The following is an 18,883-nucleotide window of genomic DNA, read 5'->3' on the forward strand; positions in this document are numbered from 1 at the left end:
ATACTCAAGTCAATAAGCTTACCCAGTTTTTCGTGGCAAAAGTAGGTGCCTCGGCTTATACTCAGGTATACACGGTAATCGAAATTCTGTTCAGTCGGTTTAAAAGAATGAGAAAAGTCAGGATAAAGGGAAACTCTGTTGTTATTGTACAGAAATTCACACTTGGCCTCACTGCACATTTAATGTTGTCGATCGTAAAAGTGAAGTTTGGCCAGAAAGTCTGGACCTGGTCTTGTAGGGACCATATGAGCACATTCAGCAGCACAGAAGGGAGAGAAGGTAGATTCATCCAATAATATATCAGGGTTCTAGGAAGCCAACAGCATCATTACCCTCCACTTTCTCTTACAGGCCCATCATTATATTTTTCTTCAAGTGATTTTCTAACTTGTCAGCACATTCTACATATGCTGTCATTTGGCTTTGTAGTTTACAGATCTGGGCAGGTAACAGTCAGTGTCTTTCACAATTTCACAAAGTAATTTCAACATTTTCGGACGAAGGAGAATATTGTTGTCTTAACGCACAATGGTGATCACACAATTGGGATATGGCCGGACTACACCACCGATAAAGCAGCCACAGCCGGTGTCTGAGAAGAATCTGTGACTTCTCTGTATTTAGTGGTTACTACTCACCTGGGTAGTCATATGTAGGAATCTCCTCTTTACACCACTCATCACCCCTCATATATGTCTCTGTAGTATTAATATGGGTCAGATCTTCACCCTGAAACAAATTTTGTAAAAGTCACAGACAGATGGAGAAGTCACATCTATGATCAGCGCTAATCCTGCCATCTCCACCATTCTCATTACACAAGTAAAAACATATAATACTGGTGGATAAAACAAGACTGAGCACAAGACCTTCACAGTCGTCTACACATCATAGGGGAGATCTCATGACATCTTCTCTTCATCTACCTGATAATCCTGAGGAACATTGGGATCTCCCTGTTTACAGTCCTGAGGAAGAAGAGGACGGGGACATCTCTCTGGTGTTGTCCTCTTACTGGATAGAGCTGGAGGAAACACATACAGGGACTGAATTCATTCTTTACATACAGATAATTATAGGCCGTGTGTATTTAGTCCTGTCTATTACCTGGTGATGTGAGGGGCTGGGGAACCTCCATCATGACGTCCTTGCACAGATCTCTGTGTCCTTCTAAATACTCCCACTCCTCCATGGAGAAATAGACAGCGACATCCTGACACCTTATAGGAACCTGACACATACAATGATACCGTCATCCCCCCGATCACTTCATAGCGTTACTGTATAATGTCCCAGCATTCCCAGCAGTGTCACCTCTCCAGTCAGCAGCTCAATCATCTTGTAGGTGAGTTCTAGGATCTTTTGGTCATTGATGTCCTCATGTATCAGGGGGTGAGGTGGAGGCCCTGTGATTGGACTCAGGGGTCTTCCCCATCCCTCAGACATAGGGTCCTGACAGCGCTCACTAGAGGTCTTCTTCACTACTGTGTAATCCTGGTTATGGAGAGACACATTAATAAATCTCACTACAGACATTTCCAGAGTCCTCACCTCTCCAGTTCTGTCCATCTGTTATTCCCATAGATAAGAATGATGTAATGTGACGTCACCAGAATCTCTCACCTCTCCAGTAAGCCGGAAGAGGATCTCTAGGGTGAGGTGTAATATCCTCTCCGCCATCTTCTCTCTGTCCATATTCATCTTTGATGGGTAAATCAGGAAAATTCTCTTATATAGAAGATCTTCACTGAGAGAATCCGATATTGTAGAGACCTGAATGAGAAGAAGATGAGCCGATGTAACATCATAAAATCCTGTGCAATAATACAATTACTGGAGATAATAAGTAAAACATATGAGGGGATTTATTATTTTATTCAGTTTTCTTGTTTACATCTACTAATAAAACCTATATATTTAGGCCACAGACAACAAGCAGATTCCTCCTCGGAGTCGGCAGCTGAATACGTTTCTCATAGACTCATCTTCCATAACGCTAATTCTCGTCTCATTTACCGACCCTGGAATCGGCATTAGCAATACTGCAGGAGATATTCATTACACGTGACAGGAGAAATAACTACTTCATGATGAGGACGACATCTTCATCTTCTACTACAGCTCTAGAAACATATTAGTCCAGAATCCGTCACTGACTCCATCCCCACCGGCCTCTATATGAAGGTTTCCCGACAATACTGTGTGGGCAGGGGCATAACTACAACAGGTGCAAGGGTTTGCAATCGCACCCGGGCCCTGGAGCCTAGGGGGCCCTCAAAGTCCATTTGGCCTATGGAAAAAGACTATTGCTATTAAAGATTTAAAATATTTGGGGACCCCATTGAAGCTTTTGCATCGGGGCCCATGAGTTTCAAGTTATGCCACTGTGTGTGGGCAATAAAGGGGCCACGTACTGTGAGAGTAATACAGGTTTCCTTGGTTCCCGTCTTTCATAGTTGGGTCATTTGTATCTATCAGCGGAAAAGGAACAAAACCATTGTGATTCTTATAAGGAGACAACACAAACCCCCTAAATATAATATTTTATAACAGCCCCACAATCTGTGACTCTTCAGGGTAAATCGCTCTCTCACCATTGGATTAGAGCTGATACTATGAAGCTAAAGTGACTAAACAGACTTTCTGTCACCTCCATAAAGGGGCACTTTTCCATGTTTGTCAGAACTGTCCGAGGATTATTAGAGGTGATAGTTTCCCCCCAATTAGAAGGGACACCTGTGGGTATTGGGGTCTTTACCTGCTACAGTTCTGGTGGGATTTAGTGGTGGTGCTGGAATCACTTTCTCCCTAAGGGTTAAATGACGTCTGCGTTTCCAGAATTCTTCTTGTGGGAATTGGCTGTGATATCCCCTGTACAATATATTTCTAGTATTAATGCGCCAGTAATGGGGAATCTCCACATCCCTCCACCCGCAGAGCCGCACTCCACATATATGGCCTTTCTGTGGGCACAGGACCTGTGATGAGGTCACAGGAGGGGAGGAGTCAGGGGGTCACATGATCAGGGGCCTCAGTGAATGATATCCGGAGTGAAGACGCTACATGGAAACTTCTCCTCAGTCAGTGGTCTCAGGGGTAAGGTTTCTCCTCATGGAGAGTGACATAGCAGCTCTGGCCTGTCAAGGTAAGGAGGCTTATTTACCGTGCAATGCTCCTCTGGGAAATGTAATATGCAAATTGCCTCTTCAGAGAAAAAGAGGACATGAACTCTATAGCGCCAGCTATTGGAAGTAGCGATCCTACAAGTCACAATCAACCCTTTAACAAGTCTTGCAATATGACTTAGAATAAGAACCAAATCAGTATCTCATTTCAATTTGGCTCTTATCCTGTCATATTGCAAGACTCGTTAAAGGGTTGATTGTGACTTGTAGGATCGCTACTTCCAATAGCTGGCGCTATAGAGTTCAAGTCCTCTTTTTCTCTGAAGAGGCAATTTGCATATCCCCAGTCAGTGACATTTCCGCCATTATTTCCCCTCACTACTGGCACAGTTACCACTGGTGAGACAGTCTCTTTTCCCACGCTGTCAAATGAAAGCGTGAGCAAAAAGCTTACCTCCTCCGGTCATTGACATCAGCTAATGGGACTAGCACTCCCATCAGCCTTCACCTGCTGCCACTAATAACAGCGAGAGCAGGCTGATGGGAGTATTAATCAGCCGGCGCCTTTGCTCTAAATAAATAATTTTTAAAAATAACGGCACGTTTCCACTGTACATTTGATAACCAGCCAGACAAAGCTGACCGCTGGACACTGCAACCCTCAGCTGTCAGCTTTAGCAAGGTTGGTTACCAAGAATAGAGGAGTTCCCTACGCTGTTTTTTAAATAATTTAAATAAATCATTAAAAAAAAACAACAGCTTTTCGTCCTCCCCATTTCTGACAACCAACCAACCTAATGCTGACATCTGGGGGCTGCTATTCTAAGTCTGGTAAGGAGCCATGGATATTGACACCCCCCCCCTCCCCGAAATTATATCCTACAAAAACAGCGGAGTTATAGTACAAAAAACTATATTTAAATAGAGGTTTATTTAAATAATTAGGCATAAAAAAGTAACAAAATCGTATGTATATGATACAAGTCAACAGACAGAGAGGCTCAGGTGTGAGGACCAGACCGCATCACAGTAAGTAAACAGGATCAGGGAATACTGTTCTACCAGAGTAACAACATAAAGTGCTTGGTGCAAATGAAATCTAGCAGCCAATGCCAAATACAGTATGTCAGTATAGGGTTAATTGGCACGCTCTAATCTTCATAGTCTATTGCACATATGCCCCGATCAAAAAAGTACCATATACCACCCTGCCACATGACATTGCTGAAGTCAGGCACCAAGCAAGAATATAAGAGATGGTCAAATGGAAGGACAGCTTTCCTATGAATATGCCTGCGTGATGGGCAGTCCAATGCAGCCCCGACGCACGTTTCGCATGGACTTCTTCGGGGGGCCGTAACACGGTATGTCCCAAAAGGGTTTATATATCATCCGGACTAGGTGCCTCTCAATGAGCGACGCTAAGCGGCGCATGCGCACTGCACACAGCTCCCGAAAGTGGTGACACGTCGGGCATCAACAGCAGCAAGGCGGGTCAGGAGGAAATCCTCCATGAAGTTAGAGACCACGCCTGGCCGCATACAGACGCCGGAGGTGACGCCCCGTGGATACTATCACAGTGGGCACGCGCACATGTGAGGCAACCATTTTGGAAGTGGGCAAGTATAAGGGCAACATCTAATGCATAAAACCTCTCTAAATGTATCTCAGGATATGGAAGAAAGAAATTCCAGCAATAAAGTGACAGGTGCATGGTGAAAAAAATCAGCAGCAGTAAATTATAACTATATACGGTAATTGTAACCCCAATGAAACATATACTCAAAAGAGAAAGGGGAAACGTGACAGAATAACAATGTAAAAACATAACATACCATACATACAAAACATATATAAAGTATATAGATAAATAAGTGATACATGTTACAGCAGTGCTCCGTTATAAAGTACTACTAAAGGTACCGTCACACTAAACGACATCGCTAGCGATCCGTGACGTTGCAGCGTCCTGGCTAGCGATATCGTTTAGTTTGACACGCAGCAGCGATCAGGATCCTGCTGTGAGGTCGCTGGTCGCTGAATAAAGTTCAGAACTTTATTTGGTCGTCCGATCGCCGTGTATCGTTGTGTTTGACAGCAAAAGCAACGATACCAGCGATATTTTACACTGGTAACCAGGGTAAACATCGGGTTACTAAGCGCAGGGCTGCGCTTAGTAACCCGATGTTTACCCTGGTTACCAGCGTAAAATGTAAAAAAAACAAACAGTACATACTCACATGCGTCCCCCGGCGTCCGCTTCCCACACTGACTGAGCGCCGCAAAGTGAAAGTGAAACCACAGCACAGCGGTGACGTCACCGCTGTGCCCTGCTACTGCCGGCGCTCACACAGTGCAGGAAGCGGACGCCGGGGGACGCATGTAAGTATGTACTGTTTGTTTCTTTTACATTTTACTCTGGTAACCAGGGTAAACATCGGGCTACTAAGCGCGGCCCTGCGCTTAGCAACCCGATGTTTACCCTGGTTACCCAGGGACCTCGGCATCGTTGGTCGCTGGAGAGCGGTCTGTGTGACAGCTCTCCAGCGATCAAACAGCGACGCTGCAGCGATCGGCATCGTTGTCGCTATCGCTGCAGCGTCGCTTAGTGTGACGGTACCTTAAAAGTAATAAATATGTGAAGACTATAAAAGTGGTCAGAGCCGCTCTTCTGGCAATGATGTCCATTTTAATGATGAGAGGGAATTTGTCATATCCATATGCAAGCTGGGATAAGCTTCTTAAAGGAAGAGGTGTTAATTCCAATATAGGTAATTGCCTGACATTGATCCCATCCCCCAGCAGGGTCCGGACGGTAAGGACAATAGGTGTAGGTGAGCCATCAAACACAGAATTGTACTAAAAATAGACAAACAACACACCGGTTAAATTCCAAATCAGAACAGCATAATCACAGAAATGGACAAAACTTAATTGCTCATTTAGACCGTCCGGTGTCATAGTACCTAACGTAGAGATCCAGCGACATTCAATCTGCGCAAGTAGGCATTTTATGTTGCCCCTCTAATTTTACTTAGTACTTGATCAATTCCAAAAACCTTGAAGTCCTTGGGGTTACACCTAAGGTGTAGTCTAAAGTGCTTTGGAATCGTCTTCAGGGTTGGGACATCATCCACCTCGCTGGCTGCCATAATGTCCCTCACATGTTCACGGGTCCGTACCTGGAGTTCCCGAGAAGTGAGGCCAACATATATTAACTTACATGTGCAGGTGGCGTAATAAATCACAAAGGTTGTACAACACAAGATATAACAAGTGATCTTATATTCTTTGCAGACATCAGCAGAGAAGAACGACGTCGCACGTACGTGATTCCGGCACACCATGCAATCACCACAGGGGTTAAAGCCCCATTTGCGTTTCCCTGCCTGAAAGACATCAGGTGTTTGAGCCACGTAGTGACTCCTGACCAAAATGTCCCTCAGGTTTTTACTTCTACGTGCTGTCATCATGTGTAGATCTGATAAGTGCTTAGACAGAGTGGGCTCTGTTTTCAAGTCCGACCAGTGTCTCTGCATAATCCTAGGCATGGTCTCCCATTGGTGGTTGTATGTAGAAATAAACCGTATTTCTAAATCATTAGAATTCTCAGACTTATGAGGGGTAAGTAAATCGTTTCTCCTCGAGTTTCTGGCCAGGGAATAGCCACGTTTAATGCTCCTATTGCTATATTCTCGGGCCGAAACCTCTCCCCAAGGTCCACTGCCTGCCTCTCGAAAGCCTCATCTGACGTACAGATCCTTCTCATACGTAGGAATTGCCCAATTGGAATAGCTCCAATTGTAGAATGCGTATGGGACGAGGAAACATGAAGGAGTGAATTCACAGATGCATTTTTACAATAAACGTCTTTGTGAATTGACCCATCCTCCTGAACCTGTAAACTGATATCCAAAAAAGGCAGCATCCTAGAATGGTAATGGTAGGTGAGCCTACTGTTCAGGCGCTTCGCGTCGGCTTCGTCAGGGGGCAGTTTGCGAAACGCGCATTGGGGCTTCGGTGGTAACCTCCGGGAGTCTGCATAATGGGTAAGCTTTATGGAACCGGGACTGACTTTTAGTGCATTGTACTGCCTTCTGACCCCACTGTGGGATTCATAATATGCAGTAGGTAACCTTCCCGGCCCTAGAACTTTCACTATTCTAAGCACTGCTAGCACTTTACTATGTAATACATGCAGACACTTGTAGGGGTTGTCACCGTTTACTTTCAGTGTTTTCTTCAGCTTTGCTCGCTGTATCATCTATTTATCGATTGTTAAATGACAGTATTATTTTGTATTGACTTTTTAGGGGAATAAAAATTTGTATATATATTTTTCTTAATTTGGACTTGGACTCCGATATTTTCTCAGGTATATTTTTCCATTACAGGGCCACCCACCTCTGTGATACATGCTGCCCATTAATCACATGACCAGTCGCCATTTCACAGGGGATAAACAATTTTCAACCTGGATGGTGCCAACATACGACCGTCCAGGCTGAGAGCCACTGGGAGAATGAGCAGCATCAATGACTAGTGGTGACATCATCAAGGTTACTGCCGTTCACCGAGGCTGCATGGGATGAGGGAATGGCTATAGCTGGATGGCTGAAGGATGGATAGATGGATGAGTGGACGAGGGATGGATAGATGCAGGAATGGAAGGATGAGGGATAATGGATGGATGATGAATGAGTGATAGATGCATGAGGGATGAATGGATGAGGCAAGGGTGAGGAATCTTTTTTCTGCAAAGGGCCATTTGGATATTTATACCATATTTCAGGGGTCATACAAAGTGCATCATGAATGTGTCACTGGTTTCAGGACGTAATCTTTCATTGCATGCCCTTCAGTGTTCAGTAGTGAACACTGCATGTATGTGCTAAAAGAGCAAGAGGAAATTAATGAGCTGGTTTTAATCAAAAAACTCCCTGCCCTAGAATGCGGTCCCTGAGAATCTGCTCGGGGGCCTGATAAAAGGTCATCGAGGGATGTAAATGGCCCTGGGGCCTGAGGTTCCCCACCCCTGGGATGAGGGATGGATGAGGGGTGGATGGATGAATGAGGGATGGATGTATGAGAGATAGATGGGGGGTGGCTTGATGGACAGCTGGAATCCATAGTGTCCCACGCCATAATCCATCTGTACGACGTGCTCTTCAGCATGAACGGTGGTATCATGCGACTGTTAATGCTGAGAAGCAAGGAAGAATGAACTGCAGAAAGCAGGCCCCCGAACTATGGTGATCACTGCTAGCACAATGAGAAAAAGTCTCACTGTGCAGCGGTGAGGTCACAATGAGAAATTTCTTCTGGTGAACTCACCGCTGTACCGTGAGACTGTGTGAGTGGTGATCTCACCAAGGTCACTGTACTTCATTGGCATGGTTGGGAACGCAGCCTCAGAGACCTGTGGTAAGCTCAATGACGCCACTGCTAGTCACTGATGCTGCGCTCGCAGCAGCTCATTCCCCAGTGGTTCTCAGCCTAGACGTTTGCCTCTTGGCACTGTCCAGGTTGAAAAGTGTTTATCCCCAGACACGGATTATGGAGTGGGAGAGAAAGTCGGACAGGTGAGGGATATTGTTGTTTTTTATTTATTTTTTTTACAGGAGACGTTGGCTTGAGTGGAATTTGGCATTGGGTGATTATTTTTGTTTTATGTTTTTACAGGAGAGGATGGCATCAATGGAATGGGTGTTATTTGAGTATAATGGTGTTTGTTATTTTAAAAAAACAGCGTGGGGACACCTCTATTTTTGATAACCAGCCTTGTTAACATTGACAGCTGAGGGTTGCAGCTCCCAGCTGCCGGTTTTGCCTGGCTGGTTACCAAAAATGCAGGGGATCTCACACCATTTTGTTAAATTATTATTTCTTTAGAGTGTAGGTACTGGCTGATGAATACTCTCTTCAGCCGCTGCCTGTTCTCGCTGTTATTAGCGACAGCAGGTGTAAGCTGATTGGAATAGTAGTCCCATCAGCCAATGCCAGTGACCAGAGGTAAACTTCTTATAGCTGTGGGCTCATGCTCTCATCTGACCGGCAGTAAAATCAGAAGCAGTGTTTGCCACGCTGTCATGCACACTGTTATGAACACTGGATGTTCGGGCCCCCCCATTCAAGTGAAAGGGGTCAGGGTTCTGTTCTCATACCCAAACCCGAACTTCCTTTAACTGTTCAGCCAAACTCGCCAGATCTGAACATCCAGGGGTCCACCCATCTCAACTTTTTATGTATTTATTATTAACTATGAATTTTTATCTATCAGCATCGTAAGCTGAGTTCATTCCTTTTTAAATAACAACTTCCTTATCCTTTTTTCTGTATGATTATATTGGTTTTGTTTAAATTATGTAATAACTAGCCATAGGTAAATATTTGTGGATATCACATCATCACCAACAAATAATCCCTGTATGAAATTATGTCTTAGGCTGCCATTACACTAGCAGTATTTGGTCAGTATTTTACATCAGCATTTGCAAGCCAAAACCAGGAGTGGGTGATAAATGCAGAAGTGGTGCATATGTTTCTATTATACTTTTCCTCTAATTGTTCCACTCCTGGTTTTGGCTTACAAATACTGATGTAAAATACTGACCACATACTACTAGTGTGACGGCAGCCTTATATTCTAGGTTCTTCAAAGTAGCCACCTTTTGCTTTGATGACTGCTGTTAAAGGAAGGGGCTCCCTCCTACAAAATACTGCAACCTTATGGTTAACAAAAGAGGAAGTCTCCCTGCACCTCTATTGAGGTCCGATATCAACAATTATCGCCGAACTTGGCTATTAATAATTAATATCCACTTAATATGCCTCAAAAACACGCCAAAAACAGTGTAACAATGAAGGATATTTATTACACACACACAAGTCTGCAGTCTATAACATACATATATACTTATACCCAAGCTGGTGACTATAAATATATATATATATATATATATATATATATATATATATATATATATATATATATATATATATATATATATATATATATATATACACAAATATACGGATATCACAACTCTGATATAGTAATACCACTACAGTATACAGTGATATCCCAACAGTATCACACAGTAATAACCAACAATATCCTGTAATATCACAACAATATCACCACATTATAAAAAAAACCCACAATTACCTGCCTGATTACCCAAATCACACATACAACATCAGCCCTGTCATCTATGTAGCTAACCCTAATGCCTAAGAGGTTACAGGGCCTAGTAAGAAAAGGGGATACAGAGTAATTATCGACCATGTGGGTCCATGATATTCCTGCATGCAGGCACAGCAAAGAGACAGAGCACATGTGTCTTGTGCCTTTTATGTCCAGCGAGAAGAGGTGTATCCAGCCCCAGGTGTGTGGGGATGAGGTCTCAAATGTATTGTCCACTGGCCTAAGTCCTAAATGAAACCTGATATACCAGCCTGAGGAGGGGGCTACTGAGCACATGTGGATTATGAATTAGTGAATTATATATCACTAAACACATCTCTATGTAAAGATATACATTTTGGAGCACTTCCCTTCTACAACTGCTTTGTACACTCTTGGCATTCTCTTGATGAGCTTCAACAGGTTGTCACCGGGAATGGTCTTCCAACAATCTTGAAGGAGTTCCCAGAGATGCTTAGCACTTGTTGGCCCTTTTGCCTTCACTCTGCGGTCCAGCTCACCCCAAACCATCTCGATTGGGTTCAGGTCTGGTGACTGTGGAGGCCAGGTCATCTGGCGTAGCACCCCATCACTCTCCTTCTTGGTCAAGTAGCCCTTACACAGCCTGGAGGTGTGTTTGGGGTCATTGTCCTGTTGAAAAATAAATGATGGTCCAACTAAAAGCAAACCGGATGGAATAGCATGCCGCTGCAAGATGCTGTGGTAGCCATGCTGGTTCAGTATGCCTTCAATTTTGAATAAATCCCCAACAGTGTCACCAGTAAAGCTCCCCCACACCATCACACCTCCTCCTCCATGCTTCACGGTGGGAACCAGGCATGTAGAGTCCATCCGTTCACCTTTTCTGCGGCGCACAAAGACACCGTGGTTGGAACCAAAGATCTCAAATTTGGACTCATCAGACCAAAGCACAGATTTCCACTGGTCTAATGTCCATTCCTTGTGTTCTTTAGCCCAAACAAGTCTCTTCTGCTTGTTGCCTGTCCTTAGCAGTGGTTTCCTAGCAGCTATTTTGCCATGAAGGCCTGCTGCACAAAGTCTCCTCTTAACAGTTGTTGTAGAGATGTGTCTGCTGCTAGAACTCTGTGTGGCATTGACCTGGTCTCTAATCTGAGCTGCTGTTTAACCTGCGATTTCTGAGGCTGGTGACTTGGATAAACTTATCCTCAGAAGCAGAGGTGACTCTTGGTCTTCCTTTCCTGGGGCGGTCCTTATGTGAGCCAGTTTCTTTGTAGCGCTTGATGGTTTTTGCAACTTCACTTGGGGACACTTTCAAAGTTTTCCCAATTTTTCAGACTGACTGACCTTCATTTCTTAAAGTAATGATGGCCACTCATTTTTCTTTACTTAGCTGCTTTTTTCTTGCCATAATACAAATTCTAACAGTCTATTCAGTAGGACTATCAGTAGTATCCACCAGACTTCTGCACAACACAACTGATGGTCCCAACCCCATTTATAAGGCAAGAAATCCCACTTATTAAACCTAACAGGGCACACCTGTGAAGCGAAATCCATTCCCGGTGACTACCTCTTGAAGCTCATCAAGAGAATGCCAAGAGTGTGCAAAACAGTCATCAAAGCAAAAGGTGGTTACTTTGAAGAACCTAGAATATAAACTGAAATTATGTCAAGTATATAATTCCACATGTGTTAATTCATAGTTTTGATGCCTTCACTGTGAATTTACAATTTTCATAGTCATGAAATTACAGACAAATCTTTAAAGGGAACCTGTCAGCCCCCCCCCCCCAGGTGTTTGTAACTAAAAGAGCTACCTTGTGCTTGCCCTTTGAACATACAGCGCAGGCGCCGGGTCCGTAGCAGAACACACGGGCGACTGCTGCGTGTTGACTTCCTCAAAGTGGTCGCTGTTGCGGCTGCTGCTCCGACCGCGGAAGGTTGTCTGGGAAGCGAGGGACGCACCGCAGTGGTCACTGATAAGGCTGTAAATCCAGGAGCCCCAGTGGGACATTAATGAAGGCAGAGGAGGCGCAGCCCGGCGTGCAGAGTATTGAGTGACGGCTGGGATGCGTTTCTGTCCGGGGGGAAAAGACATGACCTCAGGTCTATTTCAAGGTATCGGGGACAAATTATAATAGCGATTATTTCAGCGTTTGCAGGGACCCGAACTAAAAGAGCCACCTTGACCAAATGCAGCATTAGTGCTGCACAAGCTGGCTCTTTTAGTTAAAAACGCCTAGGAGGGGGACAGGTTCCCTTTAAATGAGAAGGTGTGTCCAAACTTTTGCTCTGTACTGTATATAAAACTCAACAGCAACGTCACAGCCCTGTTACCACGGCGCCTTCATCCCAGTCTCCCCCTTCAATTGAGTCCTCACCCCGCATGTTTCAAAGCTGTTAGACAGCCACTAACCATGCGAGAATTGCCTGCCATACACAGTAATGCCATAGCCACTCCGTACAAACGCATGGCTCTGCTCCGTACATACACTGCTCCGTACACGGCTCCTCTACGTACACCTTGTACACACGCGGCTCTGCTACGTACACCTCGTACACATGCGGCTCTGATCCGTACACCTCATACACATGCGGCTCTGCTCCGTACACCTCGTACACATGTGGCTCCGCTCCGTACACCTCGTACACATGCGGCTCTGCTACGTACACCTCGTACACATGCGGCTCTGATCCGTACACCTCATACACATGCGGCTCTGCTCCGTACACCTCGTACACATGTGGCTCCGCTCCGTACACCTCGTACACATGCGGCTCTGCTACGTAAACATCGTACACATGCGGCTCCGCTCCATACGCACCGTACACACGGCTCTGCTCCGTACACCTTTTTGCGGGACGAGGTGACTTTTTGTGGTACCATTTTCGGGCACGTGACATTTTTTGATCGCTTTTTATTCCAATTTTTGTGAGGCAGAATGACCAACAACCAGCTATTCATGAATTCCTTTTTTTTTTTTTTTTTGGGGGGGGGGGGGGGGGGGGCGTTTGTACCGTTCCATGTTTGGTAAAATTGATAAAGCAGTTTTATTCTTCGGGTCAGTACGATTACAGCGATATCTCATTTATATCATTTTTTTATGTTTTGGCGCTTTTATACGATAAAAACTATTTTATATAAAAAATAATTATTTTTGCATCGCTTTATTATGAGGACTATATCTTTTTTTATTTTTTTGCTGTAGATGCTGTATTGTGGCTCTTTTTTTGCGTGGCAAAATGACGTTTTCAGAGGTACTGTGGTTATTTACATCCGTCTTTTTGATCGCGTGTTATTCCACTTTTTGTTCGGCAGTATGATAATAAAGTGTTTTTTGCCTCATTTTTTTTTTACGGTGTTTACTGAAGGGGTTAACTAGTGGGACAGTTTTATAGGTGGGGTTGTTACGGACGCGGCTATTCTAAATATGTGTACTTTTATTGTTTTTTTTATTTAGATAAAGAAATGTATTTATTGGAACAACATATATATATATATATATATATATATATATATATATATATATATATATATATATATATATATATATATATATATATATATATACAGTTATATGAAAAAGTTTGGGCACCCCTGTTAATCTTAAGCTTAATGTTTTATAAAAATTGGTATTTTTGCAACAGCTATTTCAGTTTCATATATCTAATAACTGTTGGACACAGTAATGTTTCTGCCTTGAAATGAGGTTTATTGTATTAACAGAAAATGTGCAATCAGCATTCAAACTAAATTTGACAGGTACATAAGTATGGGCACCCTTATCATTTTCTTGTTTTAAATACTCCTACCTACTTTTTACTGACTTACTAAAGCACTTTTTTTGGTTTTGTAACCTCATTGAGCTTTGAACTTCATAGCCAGGTGTATGCAATCATGAGAAAAGCTACTTAAAGTGGCCACTTGCAAGTTGTTCTCCTGTTTGAATCTCCTCTGAAGAGTGGCATCATGGGCTCCTCAAAACAACTGTCAAATGATCTGAAACAAAGATTATTCAACATAGTTGTTCAGGGGAAGGATACAAAAAGCTGTCTCAGAGATTTAACCTGTCAATTTCCACTGTGAGGAACATAGTAAGGAAATGGAAGAACACAGGTACAGTTCCTGTTAAGGCCAGAAGTGGCAGGCCAAGAAAAACATCAGAAAGGCAGAGAAGAAGAATGGTGAGATCAGTCAAGGACAATCCTCAGACCACCTCCAGAGAGCTGCAGCATCAACTTGCTGCAGATGGTGTCACTGTGCATCGGTCAACTATACAATGCACTTTGCACAAGGAGAAGCTGTATGGGAGAGTGATGCGAAAGAAGCCGTTTCTGCAAGCACGCCACAAACAGAGTCGGCTGAGGTATGCAAAAGCACATTTGGATAAGCCAATTTCTTTTTGGAAGAAGGTCCTGTGGACTGATGAAACCAAGATTGAGTTGTTTGGTCATACAAAAAGGCGTTATGCATGGCGGCAAAAAAACACAGCATTCCAAGAAAAACACTTGCTACCCACAGAAAAATTTGGTGGAGGTTCCATCATGCTTTGGGGCTGTGTGGCCAATGCCGGCACCGGGAATCTTGTTAAAGTTGAGGGACGCATGGATTCGTCTCAGTATCAGCAGATTCTTCACAATAATGTTCATGAATCAGTGACAAAGTTGAAGTTACGCAGGGGATGGATCTACTCAGGCATTCATGCAGAGGAACAATTACACTGTTCTGGAATGGCCATCCCAGTCCCCAGACCTGAATATCATTGAACATCTGTGGGATCATTTGAAGAGGGCTGTCCATGCTTGGTGACCATCAAACTTAACTGAACTGGAATTGTTTTGTAAAGAGGAATGGTCAAAAATACCTTCATCCAGGATCCAGGAACTCATTAAAAGCTGCAGGAAGTGACTAGAGGCTGTTATTTTTGCAAAAGGAGGATCTACTAAATATTAATGTCACTTTTCTGGTGAGGTGCCCATACTTATGCGCCTGTCAAATTTTGTTTGAATGCAGATTGCACATTTTCTGTTAGTACAATAAACCTCATTTCAAGGCAGAAACATTACTGTGTCCAACAGTTATTAGATATATGAAACTGAAATAGCTGTTGCAAAAATACCAATTTTTATAAAACATTAAGATTAATAGGGGTGCCCAAACTTTTTTCATATAGCTGTATAATTTTCTTTATTTAGGAATAATTTTTTTTTTACACATGTAAATATATTTTTTTACTTTATAGCATTGCCCCAGGGGGTACATCACAGTATAGTGTCAGATCGCTGATCTGATACCTTGCAATGCACTGTGTCAGATCAGCGATCTGACAGGCACTGCAGGGAGGCTTTCCGGCGCCTGCTCTGAGCAGGCGCTTGCAAGCCACCTCCCTGCAGGACCCTGAAGGAGCCCTGCAGCCATTTTGGATCCGGGGCCTGCAGGGAGGAGATGCTCGGTTCAACGCGATCACATCACGTTGTACCGAGGGTCTCAGGGAAGCACGCAGGGAGCCCCCTCCCTGCCCGATGCTTCCCTATGCTGCCGGAACGCTGCGATCATGTTTGATCGCAGTGTTCCTGGGGATAATATGCCGGATGTCAGCTGTAGTAATCAGCTGACACCCAGTGGCGATCGGCCGCGCTCCCCCCGTGAGCGCGGACGATCGCCTATGATGTACTTTCCCGTCCCTGGGAATTAAGTCCCTGGTCACCTCGATGGGATAGTACGTCATATGGGTTTAAGAGGTTAAGTATGTGCAGGTAGCGGACCGTGCCTCCTAAGAGCATTTCCAGGAGACTTGCCAAGGGGATGCAGGTTCCTAGCAGAGAATGTAGCCATCAATCATCTGGGGCCCCGGACAGGGTGAGCAGCACCAGGCGGCTGCGTGATAGGCACCAATCTCCCTGCACAGTGGAGACCGGACTTGCGACAGAGGGCATGACAGATGGGAACCAAGGAAGCATGTTTTATACTCATAGTATGGGACCTCTTTCTTGGCCTCTAGACGGTATAATGTTCTCACAGTACCATCATCCCCAGTTTTATTTTGTTACATGGAAAACACAAATATTTGAATGTAACATAAGGATTGGAAGTCTACTGGAAAATTCTAAAAAACCTCAATCAAAAAACACTGTACATGGAGATTTTCACATCAATTAACTCCTGTCTTGTTCTTACACAAAATCTTTTATAAAAGCCTCAAACGTCTGTGAGTGAATCAGACATGAGATCTAACGTGATAGAAGATTAGAGTGCGGGGAAGACGGGAAACCTTCATATAGACGGCCGGTGGTGATGGAGTCAGTGACGGACTCTGGCCAAATATGTTTCTAGAGCCATAGTAGAAGATGGAGATGTCGTCCTCATCATGAAGTAGTTGTTTCTCCTGTCACGGGTAATGAATATCTCCTGCAGTATTGCTAATGCCGATTCCAGTGTCGGTAAATGAGACGAGAATTAGCGTTATGGAAGATGAGTCTATGAGAAACGTATTCAGCTGCCGACTCCGAGGAAGAAACTGCTTGTTGTCTGTGGCCTAAATATATAGGTTTTATTAGTAGATGTAAAGAAGAAAACTAAATACTGTAAAATAATAAATCTCCTCATATGTTTCCCTTATTATCTCCAGTAATTGTATTATTACACAGGATTTTATGATGTTACATCGGCTCATCTTCTTCTTATTCAAGTCTCTACAATATCGGATCCGCTCATTGAAGATCTTCTATATATGAGAATTTTCCTGATTTACCCATCAAAGATGGATATGGACAGAGACAAGATGGTGGAGAGGATATTACACCTCACCATAGAGATCCTTTTCCGGCTTACTGGAGAGGTGAGAGATTCTGATGACGTCACATTACATCATTCTTATCTATGGGAATAACAGATGGACAGAACTGTAGAGGCGAGGACTCTGGAAATGTCTGTAGTGAGATTTATTAACGTGTCTCTCCATAACTAGGATTACACAGTAGTGAAGACCTCTAGTGAACGCTGTCAGGACCCTGTGTCTGAGGGATGGGGAAGACTCCTGAGCCCAATCACGGGGCCTCCACCTCACCCCGATACATGACGACATCAATGACCAGAAGATCCTAGAACTCGCCTACAAGATGATTGAGCTGCTGTCTGGAGAGGTGACACTGCTGGGAATGCTGGGACATTATACTGTATCGCTATGAAGGGATCGGGGGGATGACGGTATCATTGTTTGGATCAACATGTTAGGGCATGTTAGGTTAGGCTATGGGTTGAACTAGATGGACTTAAAGTCTTCCTTCAACCTTAATAACTATGTATGTGTCAGATTCCTATAAGGTGTCAGGATGTTGCCATCTATTTCTCCATGGAGGAGTGGGAGTATTTAGAAGGACACAAAGATCTGTACAAGGACGTCATGATGGAGGTTCCCCAGCCCCTGACATCACGAGGTAATAGGACTAAATACACACGACCTATACTTATCTGTATGTAAAGAATAAATTAAGTCCCTGTATGTGTTTTCTCCAGATCTATCCAGTAAGAAGATGACACCAGAGAGCTGTCCCTGTCTTCTTCTTCCACTGGACTGTAAACAAGAAGATCCCAATGTTCCTCAGGATCATCAGGTAGATGGAGAGATGGTGTCATGAGATCTCCCCTGTGATGTATAGACGGCTGTGAAGGTCTTGTGCTCAGTCTTGTTTTATCCACAGTATTATATGTTTTATACTTGTGTAATGAGAACGGTGGAGATGGCAGGATTAGAGCTGATCATAGATGTGACTTCTCCTTCTGTCTGTGACTTTTACAATATTTGTTTCAGGGTGAAGATCTGACCCATATTAATACTACAGAGACATATGTGAGGGGTGATGAGCGGTGTAAAGAGGAGATTCCTACATATGACTACCCAGGTGAGTAGTAACCACTAAATTCAGGGGAGTCACAGATTCTCCTCAGTCCCCAGCTGTGGCTGCATTATCAGTGGTGTAGTACGGTCGTATCACAATCGTATGATCACCATTTTTTTCGGATTCCCATGACAGCACCATGAGAGAGGGGATCCCCCCTTCAGGAACAGGAAGCGTACAGTACAAAAAGGGCAGCACCTCTCCCATGTATCAGTTGGTTTCCTGTTCCTGTAGGACTGGATCCAACAGAAGAAGAATCCTATGGATCCCAGGCCAGCCGGCCAAATCAGGTACTGGTGGGGTCTCCTACCTTGGCCAGTGCGGGGTTCCTGGAGACGTCACTGTGGTCCTGGTTGGGCTGCACGGCGCTGGCGTTCGCAGCAGGGAGCGGAGTCGGGAGGATTTCCGTCTCCATGGAGGCCAGCTCTAGGTTTGTATGTCCCAGGAGTATCTGTTCCGGCGGGTGTGCGGTGCAGCAGGGTTGCGTGGAGCCGGGGGCATGATGGTGGGTGCTGTCCAGAGCACTGCTGGCCAGCCTGGCATCCCGCGCCGCTCTGAACGCAGGCTGGAAGCTTTGATGGGCCATGGTGACGTCGGAGGTGGGGCCGGCGGGCACTTCTGGGTCACCGGGTTTGCTGCACATGCGCAGTGATTCAAAGATGGTGGAGCCAACTGGAGTTTGGCTACAACA

General features: G+C 44.3%; 1 protein-coding gene and 1 long non-coding RNA gene across 2 annotated transcripts in view; one reads left to right on the forward strand and one right to left on the reverse strand.

Annotated features, from left to right (window-relative positions):
- Window positions 1–2,959, reverse strand: part of LOC143767648 (uncharacterized) — a 140,553-nt gene extending 137,594 nt beyond the window's left edge. Inside the window, exon 1 of the mRNA XM_077256096.1 lies at window positions 2,759–2,959. The gene's annotated coding sequence lies outside the window, so the exon portion shown is untranslated. The remainder of the gene's footprint in view (window positions 1–2,758) is intronic.
- A 14,084-nt stretch (window positions 2,960–17,043) lies between these two features.
- Window positions 17,044–17,878, forward strand: LOC143767725 (uncharacterized). Its single transcript, XR_013213760.1, has 4 exons — window positions 17,044–17,132; window positions 17,262–17,436; window positions 17,607–17,730; window positions 17,810–17,878. It is a non-coding gene; the product is annotated as an uncharacterized LOC143767725 (long non-coding RNA).
- Window positions 17,879–18,883: the final 1,005 nt, after the last annotated feature.

Source organism: Ranitomeya variabilis, chromosome 4 (genome assembly GCF_051348905.1).
Source record: "Ranitomeya variabilis isolate aRanVar5 chromosome 4, aRanVar5.hap1, whole genome shotgun sequence".
In the NCBI taxonomy this organism is placed as follows: domain Eukaryota; kingdom Metazoa; phylum Chordata; class Amphibia; order Anura; family Dendrobatidae; genus Ranitomeya; species Ranitomeya variabilis.